This window comes from Orbicella faveolata, unplaced genomic scaffold (genome assembly GCF_042242905.1).
Source record: "Orbicella faveolata isolate gen_17 unplaced genomic scaffold, um_ofav_v1 contig_14, whole genome shotgun sequence".
NCBI classification, from domain to species: Eukaryota; Metazoa; Cnidaria; class Anthozoa; order Scleractinia; family Merulinidae; genus Orbicella; species Orbicella faveolata.
Window position 1 is genome coordinate 20,120,614 of NW_028301541.1, and position 13,958 is coordinate 20,134,571.

At 38.6% G+C, this 13,958-nt stretch overlaps 2 long non-coding RNA genes across 2 annotated transcripts; one reads left to right on the forward strand and one right to left on the reverse strand.

Annotated features, from left to right (window-relative positions):
- Positions 1–1,186: 1,186 nt before the first annotated feature.
- On the reverse strand, positions 1,187–4,914 carry LOC149114424 (uncharacterized). The gene is made up of 2 exons (XR_016206471.1): positions 3,337–4,914; positions 1,187–3,201 (listed from the first exon to the last, which is right to left on the reverse strand). It is a non-coding gene; the product is annotated as an uncharacterized LOC149114424 (long non-coding RNA).
- Positions 4,915–11,354: 6,440 nt separating this feature from the next.
- LOC149114425 (uncharacterized) lies at positions 11,355–12,514 on the forward strand. The gene is made up of 2 exons (XR_016206469.1): positions 11,355–11,459; positions 12,366–12,514. It is a non-coding gene; the product is annotated as an uncharacterized LOC149114425 (long non-coding RNA).
- The last annotated feature ends 1,444 nt before the right edge of the window (positions 12,515–13,958 follow it).

Genomic DNA, 13,958 nt, shown 5'->3' on the forward strand with positions numbered 1-13,958 from the left:
AGGATTTTGAAGAAAATTCTCCCAAAAAATAGTGTTTGACTCACGGCTCAACACTTGTTGCTGTTGGGACAAAACGGTTTTTGCTGGAAACCCCGGTTGATATTTTCGGCGAGAAGAGCAGCAAAGAGCCGGAAATTTTAAAAGTGCGTAAGTTTTTAACTGGGTAAAAAATTAACTTTGGCGATGGTTTACCAATGAAACTGTGCGAATCATGCTACGGAAAGGTGAAGAATGTTATGGAATTCCGTTCTTTGTCGCTGGCATCACTTTCTTCACAGGAATTGACTATCGGAAGGTCTCGTGTGAAGAGTCCGTGGCTCGCAACAGATTAGAGAATCACCTTCTTCGAGTCAGCAGGCGAAAAAGACTAGCTTGAACCGCGAAATTGTGGGAAGTGGTCGGACGTGCGTTTTCGTTGAGGGCGGTCGAAATCACGACAAAAATCTTCCTCAGTTTAGACCTATTGCTCCCAAGAATAGCACCACTGCAACTCGGCGCCTTGCACAATTTTTACAAGTTGGAACCGTTTATAAATGCGGGCTTAGGGCTGGTGTTTCAGAAAGTATGTCTAGTATATTACTGTATTGCCCTTGAAGAATAACGGTGTGTAAATGATTTCGTTTCTTGGCGATTAATTGTTAGCATATTTTTTTGCTTTGGCATCAATGGAAGGGGCCAATAACAAATTTCCACTTTTCTATAGTGCGTAATGTTCGAGCTATGTAATGATGCAAAAAGTTAGGAAGTGTTCCTTTTGCAGGCAGGTATAACTAAATGATTTAGGCCATGTCACGAACATACATTTAAAACGCAAAATCCGTTTTCCTGTCGAAACTTAACTTTAAATCGACAAACTTTAAATCAATAACTAGTTAAGCATGTCCTGTCAATTTAGGGAACAAATTTGGCGAAAAGAAGCTCTTGAGACATTTGTTTCAAATAGTTTCCACAGCTTTTTCGAGTATTCCCAAATTTCCAACAGTCAGTTGCTATTAAACAGGCCAGGGAAGGACTTTTTGGAAAGTCTACTACCCACTGGGTGCTTATCATTTTGAAAAATAAATGATAATTACTGACCTCGAATGACTGAAGAAGATAATGGACTTGGCATGTTTCCCGAGTGTAATCGATCGGCTCTCATTGGTGACTTCCGGAATACCGCTTTTACAGCTTTTACAATATTCGATACGATACAATACGATACGACACTTTATTTAACGTGGGCTTTACGCTTAGCTAATCAGCTAGTTTACAGGTAATCCATGGCCCTAGTATATTCTAAAAATAATGAAACATTCAAAACAGCCGATTTATCCCTCACATACTCCTAGCCTTATTCTGATGTCAGATATATAAATCGATCTCTCCTGACTTAAAGTCGAGTTCGACCGTAAAGGAGTCCGTTATGCTTACATATTTGATGTAGGCCAGGTTACATAGCATGTCGAAAGATGTCGCCTATGCATGTAGCACTGAAAGCGGGTGTAATTGATCATCAAAACGTAAATTCTCTCTGCTTGCGCCATCATTACGTCAACAGTTCGTGTTAGTTCTGTGTTCCTATTTAAACAATCACGTTTCTGCCGACGAACTATCAGCCCTAGTTTTAATAACATCACATTTCCAAGGGGCAACTATCAGCCTGATAGGTTTGAGACGTAAACACCGTATTGTCGTTATTGTTCGCCACTAAATTTTCTTCCGCGCGCCAGTTCAAAAATCATATTGTATTATTTATAGCTGAAAGGCTTGAAAGCCAAATGTAACATTTGAAAACAGACACATGGCGCCTTTCAATTATTGTTCCTATAAGCCTCTTGTTTACAGAAACATTATCACCTACGAGCACTTTGGGCAGATAGTGTCTCCCCCCGATGATAACTATCTTGTCACGTGATCAATTGAAATCAATAAGAATTGGAGAAAATTTAGTGGTGCACTATAACGAGGTATAGAAAGACGCTTTTAAACCAATCAGCACGCGTATTTTCGTTAGGTTATTTTCTAAAGAGTCTTGTGGCATCACTCATATATCTTGATTACTATGCGCCAGCAAAAAAATTTAAAAAATTAGATACATGAAGTGCTTGATAGGACGATCAGAAACTTGACAGTTGGAAATGAGGTTGCCTTTACCCCAGGTAATTTTGTTGGTCACGCTTAAAGCTCAAACGTCAGTGTTGTTTAATACTTCATATTTAATCATTCGGCCGGTATGCGCAGTTCTGCGGTACTTTAATGAAAATCTGACTTTTTGGGTGCGTTCCTTTGGGATGATCTGGATCAGGATCAGTGATCTAAGATCACTCAGATCATGACGCATCAAATGGAACCGATGAATCAACTCTGAGATAGGATTCATCGGCTCCCTTGATGCACCATCATTCGAGTAATCTTGGATCACTAACTTCCCAAAGGAACGCACCTTTAGCAATACTACTCAGGTGGCTTAATGACCTGATCGTGACAAAAGTGATAAAAGCATGAAATTTGGCACACAGCTTGCTTATACCCTACCAAAGGATATTAGAAGGGGTGCCCATGTCAATCTGCTCACGCTCCCGTTTTAATGAGATTTTAGTTTTTGACCAAAATCAAGATATGGGATACCTGTGGTACGATTTTCAACAGAGTTATTTTACCACTCTTTAAAACGAATTTTGCATTTTTATCTTAATTTTATCACTTGGTTATGTACTTTGCTATTTTATTAAAGACTGCATTTAAAATAGCGTTTATAAAGCCACATCATAGTATAAGTACCCAGTCTTCGCTCGGCCGATAACACAGGCAAAGAAATTGTAGTGGCAAAGCAGAAAAAAATGCGCGCAAATTGACCGCATCTTTTCTCACTTGAAATCTGATCATATTATGAATGCTTTTGCTCGTTGCGAAAGCCCTTACAAATTTCCCTCACTCTAAGATTGACTTTCTGGGCAGTCACATTTACACAACAGCATACACTTCAACATTTCTGGCACATTGGCAGCGTGAGAAGCAGCCTTTGCAGCTGCACTTGATGAGCTCTCTACACACAGTGGATACTTTGGGGATGGTCATCCAAACTGGTTGCCACTGGTTTTTCTCTCCTTTAACCCATGAGAATTCTGCGGGAGAAGGAACATCCTGCATCGCGTGCTCTGATGATGTCCAAACTCCTGCCTGTTATACGGCCCTTTGCGCGTGCTGCAGAAGTGCATCCTGAAATTAAAAGTGTTTGGAGAGAAAAAGGTATTGATAATGAGGTCTTAACTTCCTTCTTATGAATTTTGCAAGTATAATTTATTTATACCAAATTAAAACGTCGTCACCACATTATTTTTCCCGAATATCTACCTGTGTTGGAGGAATATTGTTCAAGTCTCTGTTTCGCTTTGAGAACAGCATCAGTCGTGTGTCGTTCACCAAGTCTAGGGGACTTGATTCGTCATACATTATGATCGTAAATCACTCTAGCTTCTGGAAATTCTCTGAGGAAACAGTCATCTTCTGGAAGGGATGAGTCGCAATGTCCTCCAAGGCAGGTGTTACTTCACTATTTAATTCCCATACTCGGCCAGCTGACTTTTTTCCGATACCACAGAACTGCGAAGTACAGTCACACCCAGTGAAAGCGTGGAAGACTGGTAGGGCTCGCAACTTAGGCTCTCCAAGGGAAGAGCAGATTCCGTTGATGTTAATAACCGAAAAGTGGCGCCCCATGCCAAACGCAACCTATACTTTAGAAAGTTGGTTGTAGACTAGAAGATCATGAATCTTTCCAACCAAGATCACGACAACGTCGGTGTCAACAGTTCTGACAAGGACAGATTCTGCACCTCCCTCCAAAGCGTGGCGTACGTGGACAACGATGCGAGTATCGGCCTCTTCGTGGTTGTACTGACCCATTGCATGTTCAGATCCATAGGAAACCACAGATGTTCCTACGACACAATTAAATCACAGAGGATTATAGATTAAACAGCATAGGAACAATTATTCAAAGAATCTATACATTTTACAGCTTTACTAGCCGGATGTAATGTATAATGTTCTGTCAAGGGGCCATTGGAATTGCGCTACCTTCGACGTCAGAAAGGAAAACAGCTCAGACTTGTTGTAAGGGTCTCGCAGAAACATCATCCAGTTCTTTGGAAGCTTCGTTTGGCCTGCTACTTTCCTTCTGACCCCTTGGCCTCTTTTCTCCCTTGTTGCGTCCTTTAGGCTATCAGGAACGTATGTGTCCCACACCACATCCACACATTTGCTTTGATGGAGCTGCTGTGGAAGCTTCGACAGTCGGCAGACAGTGGACTATTACTGCGCCATCCAAGACTTTGCAGTCAATCCCTCTGACAGACGACCTGACAATTCAAAATCTTCAAGTTCAAGGGCCATTTGACGGATACTCCGATCAGTTTCCAGCACCGAAAAACAGTGAAGCTTGTCGCCGTCGTCTCCTCCTAAACAGGATAAACATTGCGATCGCTCTTCAGAGACAGATTGGCGTTTCCTGCATTTCGGTGCGGGTCTTTCCTCCTCATCTGCTCTGCTGCCGTCGCTTCGTTTTCGGCCGGCACGCTCTTGAGCTTTCTTTAGCTTTGAAAGACTGAACTTCAGGTGACAGGACTTGTGCCAAGAACCGTGATTACGACAAAGGCAATCTACATCAACATCATCGCCAAATTTAAGCTCCATGGGTAAACCGTCTGCTTCCCGAAAGCTGTTGACATTTTGAAGGTAAGCTAAATGCGTTTGCCGGTTAGCTTCAGTTGGTCCATTACTGTTTAGAGGACACTTTAATGCTTCTCTCGTAGCCTCTTGACAAATGATGCACTTTTTCCAATCAAGTGACATTGAAATTAAAGCCCCTAGAAGAATAAAATGCAATTTACAGTCAACTATGCAGTGAAGAAACCTTATTACTTTCATTAAAATTACCGTTTTTCTCCCTATAATTCTTACAATTAACTATTTGTTGTATCTGCAGACTGAGATAAATGATAAGAACCAGAATGATCTGCTCTCTAGATTGCAACAACCAATCACTGTTATAAAACAATAAAATGGATTAAATCATGTCCAAAGACATAAAAAAATAAAAGATTTCTTCTGTATAGTTCTAACAGAAACTACTTTCATGATGAACTGGTCCTGCCAATTCAAACAGGAGCCTTGTAAAACAAACGTTTTCACTTAAACTCGCTTAAAACTATTCTAATAGATAACCAAAATATATTATTTCTACCCTCCTTACATAATTTTAGCACATTTAAGTTCTTTTGCAAAGAATTTTTGACACTTTCTTCAGATACTTACAGATACAGCAGATGAAAGTGAGCATCGCACCGGTATCGCGGAGGTCACGGGTTCGAATCCCGTTGAAGCCCTGATTTTTTCAGGCTTCTTCTTTCCAGTTGCTTAAATTGGAAAATTAACTGCGATGATCACTCTTCACTTTCATCTACAACCGCAGTTCATATATGAATTATTTCATATAAACTTCACATCATTTCACTCCTTACGGGAAGATATGAACTCAATTAATTGACCTCGCTCCCAATGTGTGGCTTCATAGCTCAGTTGGTAGAGCATCGCACCGGTATCGCGGAGGTCACGGGTTCGAATCCCGTTGAAGCCTTGATTTTTTCAGGCTTCTTCTTTCCAGTTGCTTAAATTGGAAAATTAACTGCCATGATCATTCTTCACTTTCATCTACAACCGCAGTTCATATATGAATTATTTCATATAAACTTCACATCAGATACAGCAGGGCAACAAGGAGGCCGCCATCTTGGATGAACGAGCGAGGCATAGGCTCGAGTCTTATCTGTGCTACGAGATGTTTCTTTGCCACAAGTGCATCGGAAACGAATCAGAAAACAAAACGTACATATAAAAACTAAAAAATGCTTGTTTTGTAAGCATTTCTTTGCATTTGGTAATAAAATAGATTTACACCACAGGTATCACATATCTTGATTTTAGTCAAAAACTAAAATCTTCCTAAAACGGGAGCGTGAGCAGATTGACATAGGCACCCCTTCTAATATCATTTGGTAGGGTATAAGCAAGCTGTGTGCCAAATGTCATGCTTTTATCACTCTTGTCACGATCCAGCCTAACTTTTGCGTTAAGCCACCTGACTCTTTACAGGTAAGTGTAGCCACATGGCGGGATTGTCCATACAACACATAACATGCCCTTCCCATTTGAAATTTAAACTCTGGTACCCAGTGCGAACAATTTTTAAGTAGTCAGTCACACATTTATGGTCATTTATGGTTCGTATTTATGGCAATTTCAAATTTGTATTTGATTTCGTGGAGCTTCTAATTCCGTAAGGAAACAAGGTATGTACAGTTTCATTTTACAGAAACGTTAACTCATTGAACTATAGTGACGAAGTGGCTAGAATGGTGGGGAAAGCCGTTTTTGTGCTAAGCCTCGAGCACTGATAAACTACTGAAACGTCGTGCTGTTTCCTCGCTTCTATGTAATTCATGATAAGATTGACCAAAATTTGCAATTACTTAAAAACCCAACGTAGCGATAGAAAGTTGCTCCAGATATTGCTGTTATATGTACTTTAAAACGCCATTTCAGCGCTATTCACTGGCAGAACTTCTCAATGGATTCTAAATTCCGTACAAACTCTTGCGTTTTCGAAGTATCATTAATATTTAAATATTATGCCTGTGTTATCTATATGTTTATGCAACCTGTGCAAGACGCTGGCAGGTCAGAAACGATAGATACAGAGATGCAAAGGACATACTGCTCGTGTGGTCTGTAAAATGCTGTGCACCGGAAAGATGCAGCAATTCAAAGGGGGGAGGGGGGAAGTATTAAAAGTTTGGACATCCCAATTGGCTGATTTTATCGTAATTTATCTCTGTGAACGGTTAAATGCAGATTGGGTGCTTAATTTTGTTTTCTTGTTCAATTTTTGGCCCATATAGCGCCAAATTTTGAACACCTCTTTTAAACGGTCAACCTCTATTAAGCGCGTAATAGAGGTTTGACTGCACGCCCAAGAAAATCAAAGCGAGACTCACGGGCGGGTTTTCGCAAGTAAATCAGGGGCTTGGGTAAACTGCTAAACAAACACTTACAAGAGTGCAATTTGTAAATAATTTCCGATGAATTTTTACTGTAAATCTTTCATTGCTTGAGCTTTGAGAAAGCTACTCATTTATTATATGACAAAGAAAATCGGGAACGCGCCTGTATTAATTTGCATTTGACATACAATTAACAATAAATTTGCCTGCTCTCGTCGAGTCACAAATTTCAATCAGAGAAGAATTAGTTAACATTCATTAGAATGTACAGCTTCAAACAATGCGTCTGATCAAGTTGTTTCACAACTACGAAGAATATTTCTCGTTAATTGTTTTAACTAAAGTTTCAACGATATTTAAATACTAGTTGTACCTATCTGTAAGTGCCAACGAGTGAATTAAGTTAGTAAACAGGAGTCGATTGAATTTTGTAATATTTATTTGGGATACTTCTAGTATAAGAGGTGAGGCAGGTTTCTTTTAAAGGTCACAGGTCACAGGTCACAGGTCACAGGTCACAATAAAAAAAGCCATCAGTAAAACTCACGATGGAACAATTACCAGAGATTCCAAAGAGGTCTATCGATGTTTCCATGCAACAAACCTCAACAAAAAAATGTTTTACTGTATAATTTTAATGAAAAAATGTCTAGGGGTGGTATATGTACGAAATGGGTTGAAATGTAGCTTACAGACATGTAGTGTTACATATATTTTATCGTAATAAGATAATTCATTTTGATAGCAAATTGAACTGTTTTATTTCTATCTTTTTTTTGAAATCTTTACAACGAGTATATACTAAACAGAAACAAGAGGGTCCCCTATACCTCTTCTGAAAACAATTTCACCCATAAGTAATTGGCCTTTTCACGCATCACGAAAAATTCGAAAAACAGCTTCACGTTCACAGAAAAAAGCAAGCAACCACGTTTCACGTAAAAATGCAAAGGCTAAATCATGTGTGACGTTTCGCAAAACATACAGAACCCGCCATTTTGATGCATCAAAATGCCGTGTGTGACATATCGTGACAGACTAGATTCTAGGTCCTCCTGGTTCACGGTCGCTGTGGTTAGTTCTCAGTCCTCCAGCCGCAAGTGCATCGAATGGGCAGGTTTTATATCTAGTTAACCGCGCGGCCATGGGCCGAGCGCGGTTCTAGGTTTACCCGTGGTTTATTATTTTTTTTTTTGTCGGTGACCAGACGCAGACCTCCGCTCGGCCAAACTTTGAGTCACGCAACGTGTGATGTTTTTCCGCCAGAAGCTGTTAAAACATAAATACACGGACAATTTTACGGATATTGTTTTCTTTTTTGTGGGTAAAATATATTTTCTTTTTTTTTTCTATCAAAGCGTTGGATTTAAAGGGAATAATAAATACGCTGAAAAAAGGTATTACGTCAGCCATGGAATGCGCTGACGTTGCAGCTTTCACTTTCGCTACGTGACAAATAAGATCGTGTTTACTTTGCAAGTTTATTTCGGCAGAAGCGACGGTCATTAATTTATTTGTAATTTTCCCAGTATTTCTTGCGGTTTTAGGCAAATGAAGTAAATCCTTTGGCTGTTTCATCGCAGCGAGTTCATAGATCGGAAGGAAAATTAAATATTTGCAAGCCAAGCAAAGAACTTGTCAGAACGTGCAAAGATTACGTCATTGATAGGGAAATAACCACCGTACTAAAGATAGCCGTAGATAACGCAATTCTTGAATTATGTGACTTGTGTGACTTCTTTGCTAACCCTTAACTCAAGGGAAAAAAACAATTAAATTTAATCGTGACTTTAAAGAAAGAAAGCGGTTTGTAATAGTGTTCGTATCTGCATGCCCGTACATATCCCGAAGAAAGTTCCAGATTAAGACTATTACGTCATCGGAGATGTCACAACGGCTACGACTGATGGTGCGATAATAGAGTTTGTGTTGATCAAGTGCTGTGATGTCTACAGTAATCAATGAATCATCAGAGATTGCTTTGGAATATGCACTGCGTTGCGACTGTAGTACTAAGAAAACAGTTAAATTTTAAAAGCGCGGTTATAAGATCTAACAGATCTTCTTGTTTGGTGTAGTTTACGAGCTTTAATGACGCTAAAATCTCGAAAAAAGGCAACAATTATACCTGCAAAAGTCGTTGGTTCACAAATCACGCGTAACTAAATGCATAATTACCGGATCAGTGTAAGCCTCTTTCGTTTTCATATTATATTGAAAGGCTACAAAGAACTAATGTTTTTAACAGAAATAAGTCTTGACAACCAACTTACCGAAATAATTCGTCGAACGGATGGCGAACAAATCCTGAGCGTTACTCTGAATCAAATAAACGACACTCGAATTCATTCCAGAAAACAACTCGGGTCTTGTTGAGCTTTACCAATTGTACGAATCAATCACAACAAATCCAAGATGTATACGCCCAGGAGCCATAATCGGGGACGGAGACCGTAAATCACCTATCATATGGGACAATTTTTCTATTTTTAGAACAAATTGCGCCACCATGACGACATATATCCGCGCGGATCCACGCACATGTCGGGGGTTCTCGCGAGGATGTTGTCACGTTCCGTGATCAAATGGTGAGAGTTGCGAGATTCTCTTGCAGATTTTTCACAGCGATGGCAGGGAATAAGGCAATGAATAAGATCCAGGGCTCTTACATATAGCTTTATACTCTGAGCTGATGGAAAAGGTGAGTTTTTCAGGGTCGAAAACAAGACCTCAATTTCGCGCTATGAATGAATAATATCTGCTTGAGCTAGTTGAACGCGAAAGCTTTTGCGTTTGTTCTGTAAAGAAAAATTATGAAAGAAAACTCTTTACTCTGGTATCGAGCTAATTTGAGAGTTTCTCAAACAATGCTTAATCTTAACCAGAACCTGTTTTTGATAGTTTCTTATTGTTTCTGTTTGTTTGGCGAGTTTGCAAAAGTTTTTGAGCTGCTCATTTGCATAGTGCAGCGTGTGCACTTTCAAGTCCGAGTCGGTGTTTTCAATTGGCAACAAATCTTGACAAAGATTTCTTTCTTTGTCTTTTGTACTGAGATGCTGCAACAATTTTTACCAACGCCAAAAAGCTACTAACATCATGTGTGTTTCTTTAACACAGTGAAATTTTACACTGCGAAAATAAGATAGACAAGGAGTTTTCATAACTAAGCCAACAAAATTGAAATCGTTGTTCGAGTTGATTAAAGAAATCGTCATCGTAAGTTTGCCGATTATTTCTGCTGTGTTCACATATTTTCAGCGAGGCTTTTAATATGTTCTCAAACATTTATCAACCTTAAACATATTTAAAAACTAGAGGTATTATCTGAGTTCGATGTAAGTTTTCACACGAAAGTGCGGGAGTCCAATTTGTCATGTTTTACTGACTGTACAAAACACACATCGGCGAGCGCTCTTTATATTCATCGACAACAGACAATTTTTACACGCCATTTCCCCGCGCTAGGAGTTATCGTCGTGTGTAAACGGTTGGGAATTCGAATATCCTTTCACTGCAAACGCCTACTAATCCGAATACCGTAAACTTGATGAATCCGGAAACATTTACGAGCCCGGAATAATCTCCTCTAGGTGTATCAGGAGCCATAATCGGAGACGGAGAACTTGTTACAAAATCTTTAAGTCATTTCAAAGATAAGTCATGTTATGTTATTAAAGAACGTTCACTTACCTCCAAATTTTGCGATAGTCGTTGGAAAAGTTCTTTATTGGCGGTATTATGTCCGTAGGGTTTTCCATCCGTGAAAAGGAACAATAGATTGTCGGCTTCTTTCCTGTCTCCGTTATCAGGGTTAAACAGGTCGCTCCGAGCTAATCTAAGGGCTGAGTCAGTGCGGGTGCCCGCTGCCTCGATAACAAGAAACAAAATGCCGCCAAAAAGAAGGCTAAGGGTTTTTATAACAGTTTTGTATCTTGATATCCACAGAAAAACTACCAAGCTACTAAATAAGAGGCTTTAGACCAGGAAAGTTGCACTTTGTTTTAAAATGGCAGCCATATTAGATTAAGATGGCTGTTAATTTATATGATGTTCTTTTTAACTGGTGAAAAAGATGGGATTCTAATATCGAGAGATGAAGTTCCAGGTGAGAGGACACTGTCTTGATTTAAAGACAAAAGTAACAAGGTACTAAGAGAAACCTTATTGCACCTGAGGTGTTAGACGTTGCTTCAAGATGGCCGCCATATTACACTAACATGGCCGATGTTTGATATCATTCTCTTTTTCACCAGTTGTTCTTTGTGTTGTGATTTATTTTGTCCGTTGGTGTCGTGTTCATTTTGTGCCAAGCGGAAGCACCTTCTTAGCTTATTTACAATACTCTTCTGCTGCAGATATTGGAGTACAGATGACTTAACACAATGAACACAGCATAATGGAAAGCTATGTTGAAAGGTAAGCTAATTTTTCCTTCCTTTCCTTCCGTAAATGGTTGATTTTTGCAATTGGCAACATTTTCTAGTTCGTGTGACTTCGGAAACTTTTTGGCTCGATGAGTCTACATTTGAAAAGTTGAAGATTTTGTTCGCTATCATTTGAATTACCCATCATATCTTGACTTGCCTCTGGGAAGAGACCCGTTAGGTTTTTTTTCTGCCATTTTCATATAAATAAGTGACGAAAACCGTTGACACTGTACTACAAATGAGCTTAATTTTGTAGATTTCAGGATATAAATCTTACATACAATGAACGTTTTAAAAGCGTAGCCAACTTATGTCCAGTCCGGATATCAGCATACTATTCAAGGTGACACATTTCTTTCTACGTTTGGATATATCCTCTGGCTTTTGTTGTCTACAACTGAAAAGTTCTTGCAGCGGTGCAAGAATCTGATATGACAGATGTACACTAAGGTTTGTTGTTATTGAATGGACTAATTGCGTTGTTTTGAAAGAGTTTTTAAAAGTTATCTTGTAAAATTATTTTTTGACCTGAAGGCAGACTTTTTTGGGTTTAATTAGTCTGATGATGATGAGGTTAATGAAATGTTTTTATTTGTTTATTTTTTATTGAGTGAAACCTCAAGAAGTAACAATCCTTTTGTTGTACTTCATGATTATGTTGTACTACATGATTTAAATTTCCCAGTTACAAAGCTAGCAAAATGACTGAGGTATTCACAATATAGGTTGAAAGAAGTTGCGTAGTCTTCAATGTTCTACGCAGTATTGTATAATGTATGAACAGTGCAGATACTAAGTTAATGACATTTCTTCTTGCAATGTAATAAGTATTCAAAGGATGAAGCCAAAGTATAGCTTAATTTAATTTTACATTTTTTCCTCTTTTTTTACACAGTTAGACCTCAGATTTTCACAGCTCTCCTCCTCTCTTTCGATGACTTGATTCTCTGGCTGGGGACAGTGTGACGTGGCCATGTACATCAACGTGAAGAAGTTTTTTTCCTGGATGAAATGAATGCCATCTTCCTTGGAGAGGATACTAAATGATATGTCCCTTTCATAAAAAGATTAAGGAATAATAAAAGGGATAATTATGGAACCAAATGCATGGAACAAGTGTTTCAGGATTCCCCAGTAATTAATAAAGAAAAATGTTTGAAGACAGAAAAATTATAGCTTGGTAAACAACTTGGTTGGGATTTGACTTCTTAAAAATTTGTAGATCATAATATTTTGGTGTGGAAGTTTATGCGATATTTAACAATAATTTATTCTTTGCAATCAAGGTGAATAGTGGCTGTTATTTACAGGGTTTGTACGGGTCCTGGAAAACCTGGAAAGTCCTGGAATTTTATTGTGGCATTTTCCAGGACTGGAAAGTCCTGGAAAAGGGCTACTGATCCTGGAAAGTTCTGGAAATCTGTTAAACTCAAGGAAAAAAAAAAAAATGAAATGTATGGCAGACAGTAAGGAGAATTAACATTAAGATCTTGGGAGTGAAAGGGTTAATGTGAATTTTAGAGTCCTGGAAAAACCAATCTGAGTCCTGGAAAAGTCCTGGAAATTTGTTTCTGAAAAAGGGTACGAACCCTGTATTTACTGAGATTGACAAGTTTTTAGTATATGTACAAAGCGACCTCAACAACAGATGAAAAAGAAACCATTAAAAGATAATTTAATTGACCTCTCAATTCATGCGTGGAAAACATGCAAGTGGCATGAAGATGTGCACAATTCTTTACAGAATCTTCTAACATGACAGGTCTAGTTAACCTGCGATAAAATCCTCGTTGATCACAATCTGGCAAAATGGTCTTTTAACACTGTTCAGATCAGCAATCTAAATGAAAAGTCTGTTTGCAAAACAATTTCATTGTTCAATCAAAGTTTTCATTTTCACTTGAAATGAAAATTGAAAATTCGAAACTTTGAAGACTTTTTTGTATTTTCTGGTACAGTATCTTCTTGTATTCTGAGGATTTCCGTTTCAGAAACACTGGCGGAACATAAGTTTTTGCCGGCCATTTTGTTATTGTTTGGATCACGTATCATTCACTCGTGAGAGAGTGAATAATTATCAACTATTCCACGAGAACGTGTTGGATATGAGATAATAGATAGCCAACAAGGCGCGTAGCGCAGAGTTGGCTTTAATCTTCTCATATCCAACAAGCATGAGTGGAATAATTGTTTTATTAAAAAGGCCCTCAAAATATAGAAAACTAGACTTAAATAACAATAAAAATGCTCAAAAAATCATGCATACGCTTTCCATATTTGTAGAGCATGGTATAATGGCTCATAACCCCTGATAGTTAAAACAATGAAAACTCTCAAATTGCATTATCCAATGATCCAGTTTTTTAATGATGCTCATTGCTTGTGTGTTTGTGTTGGATTTTATTTTTATTTCAGTTTAGTTTTCTATATTTGGGGGGCATTTTTAATGAAACAATTCTAGTCACGCTTGGTTGGTCTTTTTGTTTGG